The sequence below is a fragment of the Lagenorhynchus albirostris genome, chromosome 2 (assembly GCF_949774975.1).
Source record: "Lagenorhynchus albirostris chromosome 2, mLagAlb1.1, whole genome shotgun sequence".
Classification (NCBI taxonomy): Eukaryota; Metazoa; Chordata; class Mammalia; order Artiodactyla; family Delphinidae; genus Lagenorhynchus; species Lagenorhynchus albirostris.
Genome location: NC_083096.1, coordinates 78,837,685 through 78,862,365, shown reverse-complemented (window position 1 = coordinate 78,862,365; position 24,681 = coordinate 78,837,685). Strand labels below are relative to the sequence as shown.

General features: G+C 45.6%; 3 non-coding genes across 3 annotated transcripts; 1 reads left to right on the top strand and 2 right to left on the bottom strand.

The window, feature by feature from the left end:
* Positions 1 to 575: 575 nt before the first annotated feature.
* TRNAN-GUU (transfer RNA asparagine (anticodon GUU)) lies at positions 576 to 649 on the bottom strand. The gene has a single exon. It is a non-coding gene; the product is annotated as a tRNA-Asn (tRNA).
* An 11,431-nt stretch (positions 650 to 12,080) lies between these two features.
* On the bottom strand, positions 12,081 to 12,152 carry TRNAH-GUG (transfer RNA histidin (anticodon GUG)). Its single transcript has one exon. It is a non-coding gene; the product is annotated as a tRNA-His (tRNA).
* A 9,896-nt stretch (positions 12,153 to 22,048) lies between these two features.
* On the top strand, positions 22,049 to 22,121 carry TRNAV-AAC (transfer RNA valine (anticodon AAC)). Its single transcript has one exon. It is a non-coding gene; the product is annotated as a tRNA-Val (tRNA).
* The last annotated feature ends 2,560 nt before the right edge of the window (positions 22,122 to 24,681 follow it).

Genomic DNA, 24,681 nt, shown 5'->3' with positions numbered 1-24,681 from the left:
ATGACATCACTTGAAGGCAGGCTGTGATAAGGTAGAAATGTATGCTATAAAGCTTAAAGTAGTCGCTGAAATAACAAAAGAGTTATAGCTAATAAGACAAAGTAAGGTGAGAGAATGGAACCATATGTAAAACCATGTAAACTCTCTTATAGAACAGTTGCCCTTCTGGTACTCCACCCATACACATGTGTACAAGAATGATGAGTGCAGAATTGTTTGTAACAATAAAAGCATAGAAACAAATTAATTTCAATGGTATATGTAAAGGGTTCAATAAATACCAGTACAAACAATGGATAAAACTTCACTGTTAAAAGGAATCCAGAGGGTAACGATGAGCTGACGACTCTACCCTCTTTCCAGGAATCCTGGATTCCAGGTGACCTGTGTCCTTTGGGGGTCTTCTGTGAGGATCAGAAGAGCAGCAGTGATCTTGGCTTAGGTTCTCTTGCTGTGGACAAGACACGGGTGACAAGAAAAGTAACGGAGACCTTCCTCTGAGTTTACATAGAAATGATGTACGAGGCAGAAACAACTGCAAACCGTTAAATTACGTATTGGAAAGGCCACGAAGGCGTCCCTGGGTGGACTCGAACCACCAACCTTTCGGTTAACAGCCGAACGCGCTAACCGGTTGCGCCACAGAGACTTGGAAACGCATCCTCTTTCATCTATGTAGAACGTAAGCAGTCCCAAGGTAGGCGGAGCCACCCGCCTTTCGCAGGACAGCGGCGACGGCTCCAAAGGCTCGGACAACGGGAGAGGAGGAGTCGACGCAGCGTGCTCCTTCCGGTGGGGGAGCCGTGCGTCGGGCTATCCCGAAGGCCCAAGGGCAGCCGAGCGTCCCCGCCGCGCCTTGCTCCACACCCGCCGTAGATATCGGCGCCCCGGAGGCGCCCCCGGGCCTGAGCTGAGGGGGGCCGGAGGGAAGCTGCGTGCCCGATGGGTTCCGCGACAGCTCCCCGTTTGCTCCGCCTTCACTCGACCATCTCCCCAGCTGGGCAGCGGTTTAGTAGATGTGGTCGGCTTGGCTGCAGCGGGAGGGAGATCGGGTCCAAAGAGCAAATGTGAAAAGGAGCGAAAGAAAGCAGAGGCATGGATGAGACAGACCTCCCAGGAAGCCTGTGAGGCACAGGCCGGATCTTGAGAGATTAAAATTGTTTTTGTTAAGTAACTGAATAGGGAGGGAGAACCGGAGAAGGGCGTGAAAGAGAGAAAAGCACGAGCATGTGTGTCTAAGAATTAAACAGCAAAAATAATGTGAAAATATTTATGTCAAAGAAATTACCTGTTGGCCTCTGGTGCATCGTGACTGTACAGTGATTAGTGCTGTGTTGTGGCTGCATCAGCCTCGGTTCAAATCAAAGTTACAGCAAGTTCGTGTCTATGACCTGTCTTTCGGTTTGCTTTTAATGCCAGCACCAGCTGCGCCCTTTAGCAGCGTTCAGAGAGCAGTTTACTGCTGGCCGCCGAGCGCGATGCGGTGAGAAGAGCAGTAAATCCCACAGTGCACAAACCCGCGGGCGCCGGTCAAAGCGAAACCTAGGACGGTTCCTTGTCTCACTGTTGAGCAGGACATATCCCCAAAGTTGAAATACCACCTCTCAAGGATCCTTGTCTGTATCTTCTACTAATAAAATAGTGTGGTCATAGCCGTTTTACTGTTAAAGATAATTCAAATACCAGTGAGGGTTGTTACACTAAAGGAGAACGAGTTTTTAATGAGTTTACAGTAAAATGCGAACTAGTTGTTCATTGTCTACACCAGCTTGCCTTCGTTCACCAGTCACTAGTTTTGAACTATAGTTCACGTAGAGTTAAAAGCACATATCTTTATGCAAGGCAGAAATAGAGACACAGATGTAGAGGACAAATGTATGGACACCAAGGGAGAAAAACCTAGAGGGGGGAATGGATGAACTTGAATATTGGGATTGACATATATACACTAATTTGTATAAAAAAACTAACAAGTTGTGGAATTTTAGCAAACGTAATCATCACCCAGATCAAGTTATAGAAAATTGCCATGATCCCAGAAATATACTCAGTCCCTTTCCAGGCAATTGTTACCCTATCTCATTTAGTTAATTACTATTGTGAGGTCTATTGCCGAAATTACTGTTGCCTGCTATTGAAATTCAAATGAATGAATGCATTTTTTTGTATCTGGCTTTTTACATACAACATTATGTTCATTAAACATAACCATATTATTGTGTATATCACTTCTTAATTTTGGTATTATTGGAGTAATTCTGGTGTTATTGTTTTCAATGAATATTCTTGGTGCATTGATAAATATTCTATACCAATCTTTTTGTATACTTATGCATTCATGGAAGTACTGCAACTGCTGGGTCGTGGAGTAGGTACAAGATTAACTTTATTAGAAACTGACAAACAGTGCCCTAGAATGGTTTCAAACCAGCAACTACGGTTGCAGTTTCTTTGCATTCTTGTCAGCATTTGGTGTACTAATTCTTTTAGATATAGCCATGCTGGAGGGTGTGTAATGATACCTCCTTATAGTACTAATGTGCATTTCCCTAATGAATAAAAATGTCAGGAATATTTTCTTATAACTTCTGGCCGTTAAGATATCTTCCTTTGTGATCCAGGACGACCCTGGCTTAGCCTTTCCAGGAAAAGGAAACAGGGTCAGGTGGTCGGTCGCTATGGTGCAGGTGGATCCTTCCGAGGCAGCTCTCGGAGACAGAGACCCAGGCTCAGTGTGTTCCCAGTGGCGACACGTGCAGATCCAATGACTGGCACAGCATCAGCGGACAGTGCCCGGCCTCTCAGGCCTTTGCCATCTCCACACACTCATCAGTTGAGCGAGGATGGAATATATTGTTTACATATTCTCTCTCATTCGAGTCATATTCATTTCCCTGAGTAATTTGACTTTTCAGTTCATCTCACTACCACAAACGGAAAACTGTTATCGGTGCCATAATCAGAAGGTAGGTGTAAAAATGAATACCAAAAGGATGGCGATCCAGGCAACTTCTCCAACTGCTCTTGATTCAAATCCCTGGGGTCTGGGCTTCCCTGGTGGCGCGGTGGTTGAGAGCCCGCCTACCGATGCAAAGGATATGGGTTCGTGCCCCGGTCCGGGAGGATCCCCCATGCTGCGGAGCGCCTGGGCCCGTGAGCCGTGGCCGCTGAGCCTGCGCGTCCGGAGCCTGTGCTCCGCAACGGGAGAGGCCACAGCAGTGAGAGCCCCGCGTACCGAAAAAAAAAAAAAAAATCCCTGTGGTCTCTACCAGACAATGAGCGTGTTTTCCTTTTTCCCTTGGACACTCACGCTGAAGACCTATTGGGACAAATGTTGCTTCCACTGTAGGACAAGAGGATAGCCAGGGAGAGGGAGGGGGAGAGGATGTGGACCAAGTGTGCAGAGGCAGCGGGTAGAGTACGTAGATGAGACGGAGCTGAGGCTGTGGGTCCCTCCTTCAGGAGCCACCGCCGAAAGGTGGTTAGTCTGATGGGCCGGGCTGAGGGTGGGTTTATGAGAGGGTGTGGGGGTGGATGGGAGAGGTTTGGAGGGTCTTCGCTTGAATTCCTTTGGGGAGAGCAGTTTAGAAGAATGGCAAAGGGCGGGTGGAGGGGAGGGTGGTGATCCTGAGCGAACACTGGCGGGGTGGGAGCCTGCACTGGTGCCTGCAGGGTGTGTTCCCCTAGTTACCTGACAAAAGAGTTGTCATGATCTTGAAGGTGCTTTCCCCAGGGTGTAAGGCTTATCCACTGCACTCCTGAAAAGCTGATGGCTGCGATTTCCCCACCTGTGGGAGGGAATTGGTGCTGGTTGGGGGGGGGCGGGGGTTTGAGTTGCCGCTCTCTCCTGATATCCCTTGGTTCATGGCAGACGACGTCTCTTCCGTGATGCCTCACTGTGCTACGCCGACCCAGGGCAAGAAGCGCGCCACACTGTGTTCAACTGCCTCGGAATTCCGGTGAGCAGCCGCATCTTCCTGGCCCTCCTATGTCGTGACCAAAGTGTATGGATGGGTCCTGCTTCTTGTGCCAAGCCTCCTGACTGTCCTGTCTGTGTGTCCGTGTCCCTGTGTGGCACTTTGCTGGGGAGGCCCGCTGGCTGGCAGGCACCAGCAAGAGAGAAGCCACACCACAGGGGTGGTGAAAAAACATGGGAGACGTTGCCCGGAAGCCTCGCGCTCCACAGTCCCTTTGGGGCAGGTCAGAAGGAGGTACCGCTTCCGGGAACATGGAGGCCAGAGGCCTGCCTTCTCAAGGAGGCTCCCGGGACCAACAGCGCTTTCCCTTCCAGGCCTAGCCAACTCCATGGCCTCTCATAAGGCTTCCCCTTCTCCCGCCTCCTTCTCTACTCCAGCTGTGTTCTTCGGGAGTGTAAGTCACCCCTCCCAATAAGCAGAAGTGTCCCAACATACCTCTAGTGATAGGGAAAGGAGTTGGATCAATGTTTTCTAACAAGAGGAAGAGAGAGCACTTGTGGTGGTAGGAGGCAACACCTTCTTTGTTGGTTCTCTTGGCAGACACAAGGGCCCGGAACTGAAGCTCCTCATTGAGGGATTGGGTGGCATAGCCCAGGAACCTGGCCAGGTAGGCATCTCTCCCACTGCTCCTTAGGGAACAGCAGGAAATCCTGCGGCGTTCACTCTTACCCAGAAGAGATGCCCAGAAAATGCTCCAGTAGAGCCCAGAATCTGTGCACTGAACCACTTTGGAGTGACGCTCCCATTGTCGGTTCTTCCCTCAATGGACCTTGGACAGTGGAGAAATGATTGAAGAGGATAAGCCCTTCAATGGCAGTAAAAATTCTACTTTTCTCTGACTTGCCTCGCTGTGCCCCTCCACCCCCCCAGTCTAGCATCTCTAGGATAGAAGGCACTGGTTTTGCTTTCCTGGCCGATTTTTTGGTCCATGGCTCCTTTACCTTTAATGGATATTTATTCTCATATTCACAAGTTATAGTAGAAAGGCATTCATATGAGCCTTTCCCAATGCTGTAGTTTGAAACCACCCCAATGTTCATCATATGTGAAATAGTTTTACATTAGTGTAATGCTTATCATTAACACCAAAATTAAGGTGTGAGAAACACAAATATATATATATAAAACATAATAATGTTGCTTGATAATAGCTAGATAGAAACGTGTATATTCAGAAACGTGAACTTGAAGAAAGAGCAAGCCTAATTTGAGACGGAAGACATCAGAATTGTTTAAAGTATCAGGGGATGGGTGGGCATTACCTGGAAGGTGTATCAGAGGGCCATGCTTGAATGACAAAAAATTACTATGTCATGATCCTGGTGATGATTACACATTTCAATATTCAAATAGCTGCCCATTAATGATATGTGTATTTTGTTCTGTGAACACACTTTAATAATTTCCTTTTAGGGTAAAAATTGGAGGTCGGATGTCAGAGAATCCAGTGAAGACGATGACTGGATTGGAGTACATTGTAAACTGTTTATTTAAATAAAGTCTGGAGCCCAGATCCCATTTGGAGTTGCAGGGAGATTCTGAAGATTCAGATCACTCCCCAAAGGAGAGCCATTCGTACCACCCTTGATCATGACAGGAGTGACCCTTCCAAATGAAACTAAGATAAAATTCGAGGTTGAATTTTGTACATGAGCCAATCAGAGTTTTATGGAGCCCTAGGCTTTGTGTGCAGTGTCCAATGAAGCTAAGACTTAAGCTTTGCTTTTACCATTTGTCTTAGTGTTCTGTCTGTCCATTTTTTTCTTTTTTTTTCAGTATAGTTTTTAGCGCTTGTTATCATTGGTGGATTGGATTTGGTTTTTGGTTTGGTTGCTCTCTTCTTTCTTTCTTTTTTTTCTTTTGTTTATTACTTTTTAATTTTTAATAATACTTTTTGTTTTTTATTTTAATAACTTTATATATTTTATTTTATTTATCTTCTTTTTTCCTTTCTTTTTTTCCCCCTTTTCTTCTGAGCCATGTGGCTGACAGGGTCTTGGTGCTCTGGCTGGGTGTCAGGCCCAAGCCTCTGAGGTAGGAGAGCTGAGTTCAGGACATTGGTCCACCAGAGACCTGCCCACATAATATCAAAAGGTGAAAGCTCTCCCAGAGATCTCCATCTTAATGCTAAGACCCAGCTCCACTTATGACCAGCAAGCTACAGTGCTGGACACCCTATACCATACAACTAGCAGGACAGGAACACAACACCACCCATTAGCAGAGAGGCTGCCTAAAATCATAATAAGTTCACAGACACCCCAAAACACACCACCAGACACAATCCTGCCCACCAGAAATACAAGATCCAGCCTGATCCACCAGAACACAGGCACCAGCCCCCTCCACCAGGAAGCCTACACAACCCACTGAACCATCCTTACCCACTGGGGGCAGACACCAAAAACAATGGGAACTACAAACCCGCAGCCTGTGAAAGGGAAACCCTAAACATGGTAATTTAAGCAAAATAAGAAGACAATGAAATACACAGCAGATGAAGGAGCAAGGTAAAAACCCACCAGACCAAACAAATGAAGAGGAAATACGCAGTCTACCTGAAAAAGAATTCAGAGTAATGATAGTAAACATGATCCAAAATCTTGGAAATAGAATGGAGAAAATATAAGAAACGTTTAACAAGGACCTAGAAGAACTAAAGAGCAAACAAACAATGATGAACAACACAATAAATGAAATTAAAAATTCTCTAGAAGGAATCAATAGCAGAATAACTGAGGCAGAAGAACAGATAAATGACCTGGAAGGTAAAATAGTGGAAATAACTACTGCAGAGCAGAATAAAGAAAAAAGAATGAAAAGAATTGAGGACAGTCTCAGAGACCTCTGGGACAATATTAAACACACCAACATTCGAATTATAGGGGTCCCAGAAGAAGTAGAGAAAAAGAAAGGGACTGAGAAAATATTTGAAGAGATTATAGTTGAAAACTTCCCTAATATGGGAAAGGAAATAGTCAATCAAGTCCAGGAAGCAGAGAGAGTCCCATACAGGATAAATCCAACGAGAAACACGCCAAGACACATATTAATCAAACTATCAAAAATTAAATACAGGGCTTCCCTGGTGGCGCAGTGGTTGAGAGTCTGCCTGCCAATGCAGGGGACACGGGTTCGTGCCCCAGTCCAGGAAGATCCCACATGCCGTGGAGTGGCTGGGCCAGCGTGGCCGCTGAGCCTGCGCATCCAGAGCCTGTGCTCTGCAACAGGAGAGGCCACAACAGTGAGAGGCCCACGTACTGCAAAAAAAAAAAAAAAAATTAAATACAAAGAAAAAATATTAAAAGCAGCAAGGGAAAAACAACAAATAGCATACAAGGGAATCCCCATAAGGTTAACAGCTGATCTCTCAGCAGAAACTTGGCAAGCCAGAAGGGAGTGGAAAGACATATTTAAAGTGATGAAAGGGAAAAACCTATAACCAAGATTACTTTACCCAGCAAGGATCTCATTCATATTTGAAGGAGAAATTTAAAACTTTACAGACAAGTAAAAGCTAAGAGAATTCAGCACCACCAAACCAGCTTTACAACAAATGTTAAAGGAACTTCTCCAGGCAGGAAACACAAGAGAAGGAAACGACCTACAAAAACAAACCCAAAACAATTAAGAAAATGGTAATAGGAACATACATATCGATAACCACCTTAAATGTAAATGGATTAAATGTTCCAACCAAAAGACAACTGGCTGAATGGATACAAAGACAAGACACATATATATGCTGTCTACAAGAGACCTACTTCAGACCTAGGGACACATAAAGACTGAAAGTGATGGGATGGAAAAAGATATTCCATGCAAATGGAAATCAAAAGAAAACTGCAGTAGCAATTCTCATATCAGACAAAATACACTTTAAAATAAAGACTATTACAAGAGACAAAGAAGGACACTACATAATGATCAAGGGATCAATCCAAGAAGAAGATATAACAATTGTGAATATTTATGCACCCAGCATAGGAGCACCTCAATATATAAGGCAAATGCTAACAGCCATAAAAGAGGAAATCAACAGTAACACAATAATAGCAGAGGACTTTAACACCCCACTTTCACCAATGGACAGATCATCCAAAATGAAAATAAATAAGGAAACACAAGCTTTAAATGATGCATTAAACAAGATGTATTTAATTGATATTTATAGGACATTCCATCCAAAAACAACAGAATACACTATCTTCTCAAGTGCTCATGGAACATTCCCCAGGATGGACCATATCTTGGGTCACAAATCAAGCCTTGGTAAATTTAAGAAAATTGAACTCTTATCAAGTGTATTTTCTGACTACAATTCTATGAGACTAGGTATCAATTACAGGAAATAATCTGTAAAAATTACAAACACATGGAGGCTAAACAATACACTACTAAATAACCAAAGATAACTGAAGAAAGCAAAGAGGAAATAAAAAATACCTAGAAACAAATGACAATGAAACCACGATGACCCAAAACCTATGGGATGCAGCAAAAGCAGTTCTAAGAGGGAAATTTATAGCAATACAATCCTACTTCAAGAAACAAGGAACTTCTCAAATAAACAACCTAAACTTACACCTAAAGAAATTAGACAAAGAAAACAAACAACCCCCCCCCAAAGTTGGCAGAAGGAAAGAAATCATAAAGATCAGTTCAGAAATAAATGAAAAAGAAATGAAGGAAACAATAGCAAAGATCAATAAAACTAAAAGCTGCTTCTTTGAGAAGATAAACAAAATTGATAAACCATTAGCCAGAGTCATCAAGAAAAAAAGGGAGAAGAGTCAAATCAACAGAATTAGAAATGAAAAAGGAGAAGTAACAACTGACTGTGCAGAAATACAAAGGATCATGAGAGATTACTACAAGCAACTCTATGCCAATAAAATGGACAACCTGGAAGAAATGGACAAATTCTTAGAAAAGCACAACCTTCCAAGAATGAACCGGGAAGAAATAGAAAATATAAACAGACCAATCACAAGCACTGAAATTGAAACTGTGATTAAAAATCTTTTAAAAAACAAAAGCCCAGGACCAGATGGCTTCACAGGCAAATTCTATCAAATATTTAGAGAAGAGCTAACATCTATCCTTCTCAAACTCTTCCAAATTATAGCAGAGGGAGGAATACTCCCAAACCCATTCTATGAGGCCACCATCACCCTGATACCAAAACCAGACAAAGATGTCACAAAGAAAGAAGACTACAGGCCAATATCACTGATGAACATAGATGCAAAAATCCTCAACAAAATACTAGCAAACAGAATCCAACAACACACCATACACCATGATCAAGTGGGGTTTATCCTAGGAATGCAAGGATTCTTCAATATATGCAAATCAATCAATGTGATAAACCATATTAACAAATTGAAGGAGAAAAACCATCCAATAGATGTAGAAAAAGGTTTCAACAAAATTCAACACCGATTTATGACAAAAACCCTCCAGAAAGTATGCATAGATGGAACTTACCTCAACATAATAAAGGCCATATATGACAAATCCACAGCCAACATCGTTCTCAATGGTGAAAAACTGAAACCATTTTCACTAAGATCAGGAAAAAGACAAGACTGCCCACTCTCACCACTATTATTCAACATAGTTTTGGAAGTTTTAGCCACAGCAATCAGAGAAGAAAAAGAAATAAAAGGAATTCAAATCAGAAGAGAAGTAAAACTGTCACGGTTTGCAGGTGACATGATACTACACATAGAGAATCCTAAAGATGCCACCAGAAAACTACTAGAGCTAATCAATGAATTTGGTAAAGTAGCAGGATACAAAATTAATGCACAGAAATCTCTTACATTCCTATATACTAATGATGAAAAATATGAAAGAGAAATTAGGGAAACTCTCCCATTTACCATCGCAACAAAAAGAATAAAATACCTAGGAATAAACCCACCTAAGGAGACAAAAGACCTGCATGCAGGAAACCATAAGACACTGATGAAAGAAATTAAAGACAATAGAAACAGATGGAGAGGTATACCATGTTCTTGTATTGGAAAAATCAATATTGTGAAAATGATTATATTACCCAAAGCAATCTACAGATTTAGTGCAATCTCTATCAAACTACCAATGGCATCTTTTACAGAACTAGAACAAAAAACTTCACAATTTGTATAGAAACACAAAAGACCCCGAATAGCCAAAGCAATGTTGACAAAGAAAAACGGAGCTGGAGGAATCAGGCTCCCTGACTTCAGACTACACTACAAAGCTACAGTAATCAACACAGTATGATTCTGGCACAAAAACAGAAATATAGAGCAGTGGAACAGGATAGAAAGCCCAGAGATAACCCACGCATATATGGTCACCTTATCTTTGATAAAGGAGGCAAGAATATACAATGGAAAAAAAGCAGCCTCTTCAATAAGTGGTGCTGGGAAAACTGGACAGCTACATGTAAAAGAATGAAATTAGAACACTCCCTAACACCATACACAAAAATAAACTTTAAATGGATTAAAGACCTAAATGTAAGGCCAGATACTCTTAAACTCTTAGAGGAAAACATAGGCAGAACACTCCATGACATAAATCACAGCAAGATCATTTTTGACCCACCTCCTAGACAAATGGAAAGAAAAACAGAAACAAACAAATGGGAACTAATGAAACTTAAAAGCTTTTGCACAGCAAAGGAAACCATAAACAAGACGAAAAGACAACCCTCAGCATGGGAGAAAATATTTGCAAATGAAGCAACCCACAAAGGATTAATCTCCAAAATTTACAAGCAGCTCATGCAGCTCAATATCAGAAAAACAAACAACCCAATCCAAAAATGGGCAGAAGACCTAAATAGACATTTCTCCAAAGAAGATATATAGATTGCCAGCAAACACATGAAAGAATGCTCAACATCATTAATCATCAGAGAAATACAAATCAAAACTACAATGAAGTATCACCTCATACTGGTCAAATTGCCATCATCAAAAAATCTACAAATAATAAATGCTGGAGAGGGTGTGGAGAAAAGGGAACCCTCTTGCACTGTTGGTGGGAATGTAAATTGACACAGCCACTATGGAGAACAGTATGGAGGTTCCTTAAAAATCTAAAAATAGAACTACCATATGACCCAGCAATCCCACTACTGAGCATATACTCTGAGAAATCCATAATTCAAAAAGAGTCATCTACCACAATGTTCATTGCAGCTCTATTTACAATAGCCAGGACATGGAAGCAACCTAAGGGTCCCTCAACAGATGAACGGATGAGGAAGATGTGGCACATATATACAATGGAATATTACTCAGCCATAAAAAGAAACAAAATTGAGTTATTTGTAGTGAGGTGAATAGACCTAGAGACTGTCATACAGAGTGAGGTAAGTCAGAAAGAGAAAAACCAATACCGTATGCTAACACATATATGTGGAATCTAAAAAAAAAAAAAAAAAAAAAAAGGTTTTGAAGAACCTAGGGGCAGGACAGGAGTAAAGACATAGACGTAGAGAATGGACTTGAGGACACGGGGAGGGGGAAGGGCAAGTTGGGACGAAGGGAGAGAGTGGCATGGACATATACACACTACCAAATGTAAAATAGATAGCTAGAGGGAAGCATCCGCATAGCACAGGGAGATCAGCTTGATGCTTTGTGTCCTCCTAAAGGTGTGGGATAGGGAGGGTGGGAGGGAGACGCAAGAGGGAGGGGATATGGGGTTATATGTGTATGCATAGCTGACTCACTTTGTTACACAGCAGAAACTAACACACCATTGTAAAGCAATTATACTCCAATAAAGATGTTAAAAAATAATAAAATCTGTTTCTTTTTGTGTAAAAAAGGCTCACTGCTGTTTGAAATATTTCAACAACAACAACAAAAATCCCTATATGACTACATCATTTCCGTCGTCGAAGCCACACACGAGTTTCATTTAGAGCTTGAACCTGATCTTTAGGTATTTTCTCTTAAATGGTGAGACGTGGTTTAAGTGCAGAGCGCTTCAGCCTAGTGCACTGTTGGGTTGACCTCCGTTCTCCTGACTTTACTCCGTTTGGTGACTAAAGAGTGGTTCTGGTAACAGATACAACGCAGAAAAAAAGGGGAACACTGCCGTGACTCGGATTCGAACCGAGGTTGCTGCGGCCACAACGCAGAGTACTAACCACTATACGATCACGGCGCGCTACTGAGCCGGCGGCGAGGCTAGTTTTTGCGCTACTACTTTTAATATAAATTGCTTCCAATTATTTAGCTGTTCTGTTGTTGAAAACTGCAAGTATTCGTGAGTTTCCCTCTCGTCTTCCCTCCGTTATTCCCTTCGCATTTCTGATGCATTTCTCATCTCCCCTGCGTCCAGCCGGTGCCTCAGATCAGGTCTCCTGGGAAGTATCTTTGCTTTGTCCTTGCCTCCCTTGCTTCATTCCCTCCTCCTTACATTTCCTCTTTTGATCAACCCTCCCCACCGCCTTCTTCCGGCTCCCGACCCACCTACCTTGGCTGAGCTGAGGGAGGGCAGCGCCAGTGGCTCAGACTGTCGGGTGAAGGCAGAGCAAAGAACCGAAAGAACCGTTATGAGCCCATGGGGCATTCAGCTTCCCTTGAGTCCCACTCGGCTCAAGCCCGGGGTGTCGCGGCCCCGGACGACTCCGGGGCGCTGGCATCTGCGGCGGGTGTGGAGCAAGGTGCGGCGGGGACGCTTGGCTGCCTTTCTGCCTTCGGCATCGCCCAACGCACGGCTTTCCCACGAGTTTCTCTGGTTTTCCGTGGCTTTGGAATCAATACAACTGTCCTGCGAAAGGCGGGTGGCTCCGCCTAAAGTGGAAGGCGTGCTTGCTCTCTGTGGGATGAGGTGGGGAAGCAGGGAGAGGGAAGGTAAGCTTCAGGTGTCTCTGTGGCGCAATCGGTGAGCGCGTTCGGTTGTTAATCGTAAAGGTAGGTGGTTCGAGCCCAGTCAGAGACGCCCCTCCTGGCTTTTTTAGGATGTAATTAAAAGGTTTGCAGTTATTTCTGTCTTGCACATCCTTTCACATAAACTTGAAGCTAGGCCTCTGTTACCCTCCTTTTCACCTATGTCTTGTCCATAACAAGAGAACCTAAGCCGAGATCATCACTGATCCTCACAGAAGAGCTCTGAAGGAAACAGGTAGGTCACTTTGTCATCTCATTGTTACCCTCTGGGTTCCTTTTAACAGTGAAGTTTCGTCCCTTGTTTGTACTAGTATTTATTGAGCCCTGTACATATAACTTTGAAATTAATTTGCTTATATGCTTTTATTATTACGAACAATACTGCAGTCATCATTCTTGTACACATGCCTATGGTTAGAGTGCCTGATGCACAATTGTTTTATGAGATAGACACGGTTTTTTGTAAACGGTTCCATTCTCTCCCCGTTGTTGGCTTATTAGCTATAACTCTTTATTTTGTTATTTCAGCAACTGCTTTAGGCTTTAGAGCAGACATCTGTAACTTACCACAGCCTGCCTTCAAGTGATGTCTTCACTTTTCTCCCCTGCTTGCCTTTATGCTATCGTTGTCCTGCATTTTACTTTGAGTATGTTATAAACCCCACAACCCAAGGTTATTACTTTTCTTTAAACTGTCCCATGTTTTTAAAGAGATTTAAATAATAAGGGGGAAAAGGTTATATATTTTTCACGCAGATACCATTTCTGTTGTCCTTCATCCCTTTGTGCATATGGAGATTTCCCTCTGATGTGAGTTTCTTTCTTCCTGGAGGACTACTTTAACCTTTCTTGTGGTTTGGGTTGCTGGTGATGAAGTCTTTCAGCAATTGTATGTCTGTAAATATCGTTATTCACCTTTATTGTTGAAAGACTTTTTTGAGGATAGGAGCCATAGAATTCCGTGTTGACTTTTTTCTCTCAGCTCTTTAAAGATGTTGCTCCACTGTCTTTTTCACTTGCTGCAGTGCTTCTGATGAGAAATCTGACATTATATTTATTTTCTGTATGTAGCATGAGTTATCCCTCTGGCTGCTTTTGAGATGTTTTTCCCAACTGATTTGAGCAATTTAATTATTATGTGACTAGGTGTGGTCTTCTTCATATTTATAGTGCTTGAGGATCATTTGACTCCTTGGATCAGTGGTTTATAATGTTAATTGTGGCTGGAAAATTTTCTGTCATTGCTTCTAAAAAATGAGTCTGATACAAAGCAAATCTGATACATGGTAGCAGTAGGTCCTGAGGAGGATCAGCAGACCCATGTAAAGCAACTACTCAGATGTTACAGGGAGACCTTCGAGCTTCTTCAGGTAAGTGGAGGTAACCTCCTTCATGTAACCTCCTCAAACAAGGGAGGAAGGGCTGCTTCTCAGGTAACCTGAGGCTTGGGGCAATTTAGGGTTTCAAGAGCCCCACCTTCATCAGAATCTATCCATAAGACCCCATCCCAATGATACCAGTCCTTCTTAATAAATTCCCTGACTTTAACATAAGAGATTCTGTGATGTTGAAAATTCAATTTAGGTTTAGTTTGCAGAGCTCGGGCCTACAGTGATACTACTAGACAAGGTTTGAAGGTTGTTTTGTTTTGTTTTGTTTTAAATATGGTTATAGAATCTTTCAGGTCCCTAACCTAAATCTTGAGCTAGGAACTTAGAACCTTGAGCTCATCATTTTGTTTCCCCAATTCCTCCAGTTTACATGGAAGTAACCAACCCATCATACTCATATCTTCACTAAAATGTTCTCTGGCAGCAACTATTTGACCACTCTAATCCTTACTTTCTGTGAGTATCTAAATACAGGTGTCTGCAGACGATGATTTGAGAAAATGTTTTGCTACTGCATGCCATGAACTGAAAGTGGTCTCTGACATCAGGGTCATTAATAATTTCACATCTAGTCGGGTCCAAGATCCAATTCCAGATAATATGGAACCACTCCGTTTATCATCACTCAATTCTAACCAAGGGTGTCACTACCACAATGCTAAACCTAGAACAATGGCACTACACAAAGATGACCAGGAACTTCAGCATCCTGGATTTCTGCTACCACGCCACTTTCTTGTGCCCACGCCCACAAACTCAAACACACATCTTACTCCCTCCTCCCAAATATTAAACCAGGCATTTGTACTACGTAGGTTTTCAACAAAACAAGGCAAGGCTTGAACCACCTTGGAGGCCTCAGTGTTCTGTCTCACTTGCCTCACCATCCTTCTACTTCCTCTCATTAGATTTTCATTTATTCCTGCCCTCCTGCAGCATGTCCTTCTTCAAGCCCCTGGCCCTCTCTCTCAGGAACAGGAGGTAAATGGAGAATTATGATATTGTTGACATTACTACAGGCTTGTTCCCTGGATAGACATCAACTCAAAGAAGAGCAATTTGTCCATCCCAGGGTATTTTGTAGAAAAAAAAAGCTTAGAAAACTAACACTTGAATATTTGCTTTTCCTACAAAGAGAAATTTGAAGTGACACTGCTGGCAGCTGTGAAGTTAGCTCTGGGTGTTAAGCTAAAATGGAAGCCTTTGCATTCACCATGGGGCTGAGGAGAAATGGCAGTCAAAACTGGTTGGAAGGAGGCTTCTGAATCCATAAGACATATCACTTCCACCAAAGAGAAGTAATGTTTCCACTTCTCAGTTTGTAGATGGAATTTACAGAAGCTTTCATTCTGAGGGAGGTAAGGAACAAGTTATGGGAGGGCAGTTGACTGTCAGTCTAGCCTTGAAATTATTTAACTAACAGGTGTTCTCATGAGCCCCAAAATGTGTTCCATGACATGACTTCCTCAGTCATGTCTCCAATGTCTGAAGCCTCCCCAGGCTCCCAAAGCTAGAGAAGTTTGAAAGAGGAGAGAATGAAAGAGACACAAGCCTAGGTTCTTGTAGGCACATTCTAGAGTATGGTACAAAGACTTCAGGGTCACCAGTCCCTTGGGCTACCAACTAAGTGGGTTTGGTGGCATAAACCTACCTGGAATCAAAGCTTCCTTTTGAATCTTTTCAGGTAGATTCCCTACATGGTTGAGTTTTGCTGTCATTTCAGCAGTTATCTCATCCTCTTTGCCCTTATCATTTAAATCTGACAACAAAAAGCCCTAATTAGTAGAGTGTGGTGGACATAATACAAATATTTTCATCTAAGCTCTGGAAATTAAAGGTAAAATTTGCCCTCAAAGTAGTTTTCTTATGTTGCCAGCATTTGGTTCTTTGTAACTGTGCATCCCTGGGAGGCAGGCTTGGTGTGCTCCAAACTTGTTTCCAGCTCTTGCTTAATTCAGTGAGCTTAGATCTATCTCTAGAGTTCCTTTGGAGTCCAAGAATGCAAGATGTCTCTTATATTTCTTGCATTTCAAACATGACCTTTCTAAAAAAGTACATTGTCTTTAAAAAAAAAAAAAGGTGATTCTACCCAGTTTTTGAGGGAACATTTTTCACGTTGAGGCAACCTCTCCACTGTAGTGTCCCCACTCCTTTCTGAATTCAGTGCTGCCTGCTGTGTCCAAATTTAGGGCATGTGATGTCCAAAATTCAACTGCATTCTACACCAGGAGCAATATCTCCATGAGAGCTCAGCACTCCATAGGCTCTTGCTTTGGGGCTGTATTGCCTTTCCCTGGAAGAAAGGGCCCAGGATTTTCACAACCTGCATTCAGAATCCCACATCTCAGTCAGGACTCCTGATTTGAGAACAGAACACCAACTGAAAGTTTTCACCGCTTGGACCTTGGAGCTCCTGGAAGCTGCAGGAGCTAGGGGACGTGCACAGATCAGAGGCATGAGACAGCTCCTTGCAAGCCAGGAACTGTGGGACTCCTCCCCTTCCCCACCTTTTCCTTCCTCTTCATGACATTACTCTGCCAGGTCATTCCTCTCCAATTCCAGTGCCTCTTTCTTGCCTTTCTCTCAGAAATAGGAGCTCTCTCTGGCTCTTGTCACTTTGTTCTATTTGATCAAATTTCAAGTCTAATACTTTAACCAGGCCTTCATGTTTTAAACAGTTCCCTAGCCAAGGCTGAAGGTCTCAGGGCATTTGGCTGCTTTAAAATGGTGAAAATCTGTTCCAAGTCAGCCTTGATTACATGTTTGAATTGGACAGAAGACCAGCCATGAAGCCAAGTGTCAATTATTCACATCACTGGGCCACCACATAGTGCAGGGCGAAGCCAAGGACCAGGAAACACAGACTACCATGTTGACTCTGCTTTCTCTTCTTTCAACTTTAGAGTCTTTGTTTTGATGTAGATAATGATGTTTTCTAAGGGAGCAATTGCGTTTCTATCTTCCCAATACCTGTGTCATCTAGTTTCCTGTCTTTAATTTACTTTCATATGTGTGTATTTGTTTATTTATGCTGACCTACAGGCCATCAAGTGAGATATTTTACTCAGGATTAAGGAAAGCATAAAAGACAGAGAAGCTTCCTTAAGACAACTAAAGTCTGTTCCCTTGGTTGGTTCTTCTTACAGGAAAGTATCTCAGATGGAAAGCAGGCAGAAACTGCTTTTGTGAAAGACTTTCATGTATCCTTTTTCTCAAGGGTGTCTATGGAAGGACAAGGGAAAAAAAATCAAGCGTGTCCTTGGATTCCTCTGGGATCCTGGATATAGAAGCTTGGTTACTACCCTATGTTGGGGAGAGGCACAGTTGAATATGAACCACAAATCAGGATGCCTCAGACTGGAGCCAGGACCATTTAAGACCAAGCACCATTGTTACCTGGGTTATTAAAGCATGGATTCAGTAATTAAATGTTAAATAATCTAAATATATGAAAGTCACTTAACAGTTCCAGGGTGATTTAGAGTAGAACAATGCTGTGTACTGCCAGAAACTTGTCTTACTAATCTCCAGATTCTCAAAAAGACATTTCCAAAATATTTTTAAAAAATTTAATGAGGTTATCTTATTTTTAAAAAAACAGACTAAGCACCACTATTACAAGGCAGCCACCTACATGACAGCAGTGATACAGACAATTCTGGAAAGCTCTTGAGAATTATCCCCTACTTTTGATAATTTTCCACCTGCTCCCCTCATCCTCCCACCGCAGAAAGATTCTTCACCTTTTTGTTGAGTCAGAACCCTTTACAATGTTGGTAGGAATGTAAAATGGTAAAGCCACTATGGAAAACAATATGGAAATTCTGCAAAAAGTAAGAATAAGACTCTGCCATATGATCCAGCTATTCCACTTCTAGGTATTTATCCAGAAAATACAAAACCAGTCATTGGAATAGATATATACACCCTTACATACATCAAAGCATAATTTATAATAGCCAAGATATGGAAACAACCCAAGTGTCCATCAACAGGTGAATGTATAAAGAAGATGTGGCATACATACACAATGGAGTACTATTCAGCCTTAAAAAAAAAGAAATCTTGCCATTTGCTACAACATGGATGGACTTCAGGGTATCATGCTAAGTGAAATAAGTCAGGTAAATAAAGACAAATACCATGTGATTTTACCCATATGTGGAATTAAAAAAAATTTAAATGAATGAACAAACCATACAAAAAGAAATACATAGGTACAGAGAACAGAGTAATGGTTACCAGAGGGGAAGGAGGAGGGGAGAGGGGAAGTGAGTAAATTGTTATAAACAAACAAACGAAAATCCTAGCAGGAGAGAGAGCCAGGCAAGAAGCAAGGGGGCAGCTGCACTTCCCTGAAGGGTCTCTCCCAAGGTAGGTGGTTCCACTGGGCAGTGGACTCAAGACTCCACAGCCCACCAAAGCAACAAAGCAGAGTCCACAGGGCAGCAGGTCCTGGGGGGAATACCAGCATAGACGTGTTCCTCCTACAATCTCAAGGTGTGCCTGGCCTGCACTATCAGGAAGAGCGGAATAAATTTCCACCTGAAGCTTCTTATAGCCCGCAGAGAACAGGGCAAGAGGGACCTCCTCGCCAGGACAAAACCTTACCCTGGCCTTAGAGGACAGATGCCACAAAAGCTGGTTTTGAGGGACACGGCAAAGAAGGAAGCAACAGCAGCCCAGTGATCTTGAGTTGAGATGTCTGCAAGTTACTCTCAAATGGTGTAGCAAATTATGTACATGGAGAGAGACTGAGAAAGCTAATGTGGGAAAATGTGCGTTTGCTGAAGAATATATGCTGTTACTATTCTTGCAAATTTTCGTAGGTGTCAAAGTTTTGTGGGTTTTTTTGTTTTGTTTTTTTAAAGGAGTAATTCATACTCAGGTCCCGAGTTCTCTTTAGATGAACCCTGAAAGTGAGACTGTAGGTATCTGAAATGAAGGAAGGCGTGGAGGCGAGGGGCTGCCCGGGATGCTCATCACACCTCCCCTCTCCCAGCCTGGGAGAAGCCTCGGACCTGGGGCCCACCTTACTGGCTTAAGGATTCAGTGCAGAGATCTACTGCATCTGCGCCTTGGGGCACATAACACTTGTGAGGAGGAAGTGAAGATTGCTGGGTGCTGAGATGCCACAAAGAAGAAGGGAGAAAAACCAGCACAACAAAACCTAAATCTCCCTGACCGGGAATCGAACCCGGGCCGCGGTGGTGAAAGCGCCGAATCCTAACCACTAGACCACCAGGGAGCTGCTCGCAAAAAGACTTATAAGTGACAGTAGGAAGCCTATAATGAGTGTGTACTATCTCCCGCCCTCCTGTTCTGAGTGCCTCACCTCCCTCCAAGGAACTGTACCCGAAGAACGTTCCCTCCCTGCTTTCTCCAAAAGAGGAGCCCCACGCGAAAGGCCGAGCGCTCTGCGGGACAGTGGACGCGCCCGCGAGGCCGCCGGGGCCGCAAGTCCCGAGCGAGTTGCCCCGTCTGGGCCGTATCTCAGAACTGCCCTGGAGCCACCCCTTTGCCAGGCGACCGCGTGTGGAGAGCAGGCCGCCGGGGCAGGGGCTGTAGGGGAGGCGCGCGGGATGAGACCCCGGGATCCCCAACACCATAAAAGACTCCCGGCGGATGCAGGATCGGGGACGGCTGGACGGAAAACGCTTTCAAACAAGGCTGCGCGCCCAGACCTGGATTCCGGGTCTTCCCCTCACTACCTGCGGCGCCTGCCGTTCTCCCGCCTTAGATGACGCCAACTCCAGGTCCTAAGGCTCCGACAAAGAGTTGTCTCTCACGCAGCGTTTTCCTCTGACCCCACATGCAGTTAGTTAGGACTTCGTGTTTGCTTCTCAGTCCAGGTGGACTTTGGCCTACACAGTCCCTCCCTTTTGCGACTCTGGACTTGGGCAAACGACTCTCCTGATAAAGGCGGGGAAATCAGTGTAACGCTCGGCTCTCTCACCCTGAACCTCGGATGGGGGCGTTGGGCGACCCTTGCGCTTTTTCCCGGGCTGTGTCCCTCTTCCGGGCCCGTCCTCGAGGCCGGGGCCGGGGCCGGGTGCCCTCAGCGCGCTTCTCTCGCCGGCTCTGGATGCCCGCGCCTTCCCTTGCGGCTGCAGGGAGGCTCCAGGGGCTGCCTGATGGGGTTTGCGGGGCCCAGAGGCGCGGGTGTGTGTTTGTGGTCCCTCGGGGACCCGCTGTCCATCCTCCCCTGTCGGGGAAAGGACGACCGCCCCCTCGTCCTGTCCACGTGGGACGGCAGCGCGCCGGACGCGACCGAAAGACGGCGAATCCGTTCCTCTGGCTGCGCGTGGGAGGTGAAAACTGGAACCTGGAGGGGAGGGAAAAGGGGGAAAACCTCATGAAATGTCCTGATCTGAAGCTATTTTCAAGTCCGCCTCTTTGGGGACTCAGCCCTCCAGCGCTGGCGAGGATGCTGCAGTCCGGTCGCACCCTCGATGGCACTTGGAGTCGACGCGCAACAAGGCAGAGCCCCGCGGCTTGGGGGTCAGTGCGCACGCTGCCCGCGCCTTCCTCGGGGTCGCAGCACTTGAACCTCACGTGTGAAGGAAACGCGATGACCGCCACAATAAGAAAGAAGGAAAACAAAGACTGGAGAAAATGACACGTGCTTCCCCAAACTTGTAACGCTTTACTTTTAAAGGAAACCAGACAGGGAGACACAGACACACAGACAGACGACGTTGCATTAAAGTCTTTCAGCAAAAAGAAAGTTGGCCTGCTGGCCGTGTGTGAGGTGAACACGAAACCCCCTCCAGACACCGGCTTTCTGGGAAAACCGCCTTTACCTCTTTGTCTTCCTAGGTTAAAATTCGCTCTCCATGACCTGTTGAACCGGAAAATTGTAAAAGGCAAATAAAAGACGTTTCAGACCTTGTAAAAGGTAAAACAAAACTGTTGCTCAAGAAGAATGTCAAGTACGCTGAGGGAGGAATGAACAGCCGTGAGATCGGCGTGGACCGCGCCTGCGTCCTCCGTGGCTTTCTGCTGGGCGTGGTCTTCAAACGAAGTCAGTACAGGCCGGGAAGCGCGGCTCGGAATGCGTTGACGTTCGATGTTTTTCCAACAGCCAAATGACCTGAGACGTCAGCCTTTGCTACGGTTCCTGCTAAGCGTGAAAGTGTGATTAAAGTACTGGACTTCAACTAGACCACTAGAATAAGGCACAGCGGCAGGAGCCTGAGGAAGCCCCTTTGCCGGGAGACGCCGGAGGAGGGCTGCTACAAAAGGGCTTTCGAGGAAGGAGCAGAGGGGAAGGAGGGGTGGGAGGGGTGGGAGGGGAGGGAGAGGAGGGAGGGGAGAGCGGGTCCTATGGTTCCCGGGTGGATTCGAAGCATCGATCATTTCCGAGAGCCCAGAGCACTGACCGCCTGCGCCGTGAAAAGGGCCACCGAGACGCGGGTCCGCAGCCTTGGAGGGGTGGTGTCCACCTTGCTGGGATGCGAGGTCGCCTGGGGCTCAGGCTCACCTAACCCCCGGCTCCTGGGGCTTCCGGGAGCTGGAGGGTCCGCGGTGGCGACCCCTGCATTCGGTGCATAGCTGTGTGTTGGATGCGGGATCGGGAAGTGAAGCTGTGGGGGCCCCAGGGACCTCGCTTCGGGGGAGGCGAGGAACCCTAAATGAGGGCCTCTCGGGAGCTGCAGTCTCCTTACCTGAGGGCTCGCCTGTGCTCCCAGGGTCCTTTGCTTTCGAAAATATTTGTGGCCAGTCGTGGCAAGAGATACAGTTCTTGAAAGTGTCCTTAAAAGCCTGAGAAAGAGCTGTTTCCGTAGTGTAGTGGTTATCACGTTCGCCTAACACGCGAAAGGTCCCTGGTTCGAAACCAGGCGGAAACACGTCGATTCTTTTCTGAAACTAACATTCACGTTTAAAAACCAAAAAACGGGGCGAGTGGGATGGATTGAGGTAGCGCGTGCAGCTGTACTTTTATCCCCCCGAAATACATGGGGAGTTCCCTTATTGCCTGAAAGCCCGCTCAGCACTAGCAACCATCCCTCCTTTGTCTGCTCTGTGTCACTTTGAAGACAAGGCCACAGACAGACCAAGAAGGGCCCAGGACAAAGCCAAGTTAAGGTTATCTTTACATTCGGAAATCCCCTCACCTCCTCATGTGGCGCCTAAATCTCCTCTACACGCTGACACGTCTTTTGTCTCTGGAAACAAGAAGTTTATCCCTGTGAAGCTCACTTGCTTACCCCACCTCAGCACGCTTGCGGAACACGTTGATTTGCGTGACAGAACAAAAGAGACCGACCCAACTCCGCACCGGGTGCTCGACCCAAAGACACGTAGACGAATTTCAGGCTCCAGAATTGCAGCTGGTAGGGGCACGTAAAGGAGTCCTTACACGTGCTATTATCAGGAGAGCCCCTGTAGTGAGCTCAGAGATCAGGAAGTAGATGGAATCGCTCATCAGCCGCCGAGAGCCAAGTCAGCACCTGACACATAAGGAAACCGAGGTTCAGAAAGAGAGCATGACCTTGGCTCTGCCGCACGCAGCGCTAAAGCTAGATCAGGATGGAACCCAGCCAGTTACCTTGCGGCCTCGCCTCAGAGCCCAAAGCGTCACCCAGGAGAGGTGAAAGGTGATGAGCAGCGGCGCAAGGGCTGGGAGCCTTTCACAGCTGCCTTCAGCCGCGGGTCGCTGGGAATCGCCTCCTTTTCTGCTCTGCCATTCTCAAAAATCTAACCTTACTCTTACAGTTTTCAACTGGAGAAGCCAAATTATGGAGGTTTGTTATGTCTGGTTGCCTGGTAGCTACAATTTGGCGTTTCACTGCTGGGGCCCGGATTCGATTCCAGGTCAGGAAAGCTCTAAATTGCGCTAAATCTTCCTCTTCCCGAACAGAGGTAGTTTGCCAGAAGGGCGATGCAAGACCCTCCTCAGGGTTCCTATTGCCAGGCACCCTCCATGTGGGGGAGGGGAAATGTGATGAACCACCAGGGCTTCTGCCCTCCACTCCACTCTTTTCTTCCTTTATTTCGGAAACCTAGTGTCTCACATATGGAGTTTTCATCCAAAGAGAACCTGGGACTTAACTTCGAAAAACTCATTAAGAAAACAAAAACATAAAACCTTTTAAATATACAAAAATTTTGAAACACTAACATTGTCTATTCTGTACCTAATCTCACAGTTAACATTTTCCCATGCTTGCTTTCTCACTCTCTCTCCATATACATGATTTGCTACACCATTTGAGAGTAACTTACAGACATCTCAACTCAAGATCACTGGTTAGGCCACTGTTGCTCCTTTCCTTTGGCATCTCCTTCAAAACCAGCTTCTGCGGGACCTGTCCTCCAAGGACAGGAGGAAGCTTTGTCTTCGTGAGGAGGCCCCTCTTGCCACTTCAGAAACCTGGAATCTGTTCTCTTTAGGCTGTAGAGGAGCTTCAGGTGGTGTTTTATTCGGCTCTCCCCTGCTCTGATGTTCGATGTTTTTCCAACAGCCAAATGACCTGAGACGTCAGCCTTTGCTACGGTTCCTGCTAAACGTGAAAGTGTGATTAAAGTACTGGACTTCAACTAGACGACTAGAATAAGCCACAGAGCCAGGAACCTGAGGAAGCCCCTTTGCAGGAAAGGACACCGGAGAAGTGCTGCTGCGAAAGTGCTTGTGAAGAAGGAGCGCGCGGGTCAGGCGCACCAGAGCAGAGGGGAGGGAGGGAGTGGAGTGGGAGGGGAGAGGGAGGGAGGGAGGCGAGGGCGACTCCTATGGGTCCTGGGTGGATTCGAAGCACCCCTCATTTCCAAGAGCGGAGCGCACTGACCGCCGGCTCCGTGAAAAGGGCCACCAAGGCGCGGGTCTACAGCCCTGGAGGGGCGGTGTCCACGCTGCTGTGAGGCTGGGTCGCCTGAGGCCTAGACGCACCTAACGCCCTGCTCCTGAGGCTTCAGGGAGCTGGAGAGTCTGCGGGGGGATCCCTGATCTCCGGCGCTAGGCTGAGGAACTGGAGACCCTGCGTTGGATGTGGGAGCCTGAATCTAGACTGTGGGAGCCCCAGGGACCTTGCTTCGCGGGAGGTGAGGAACCCTAAGCTAACACCTCTCGGGAGCTGCAGTGTACTTGCCTGAGAGATCGCAGGTGCTCCCAGGATCGTTTTTTTTTTTTTTGGTGGGCCAGTTGTGGCAAGACATAATACATTTCTTGGATTTTTTTGTTTGTTTGTTTTGTTTTGCGGTACGCGGGCCTCTCACTATTGTGGCCTCTCGGGTTGCGGAGCACAGGCTCCGGACGCGCTGGCTCAGCGGCTATGGCTCACGGGCCCAGCCGCTCTGCGACATGTGGGATCTTCCTGGACCGGGGCACGAACCCGCTTTTTCTGCATCGACAGGCGGACTCTCAACCACTGCGCCACCAGAGAAGTCCTTGGATGTTGTTTTTAAGGCTTT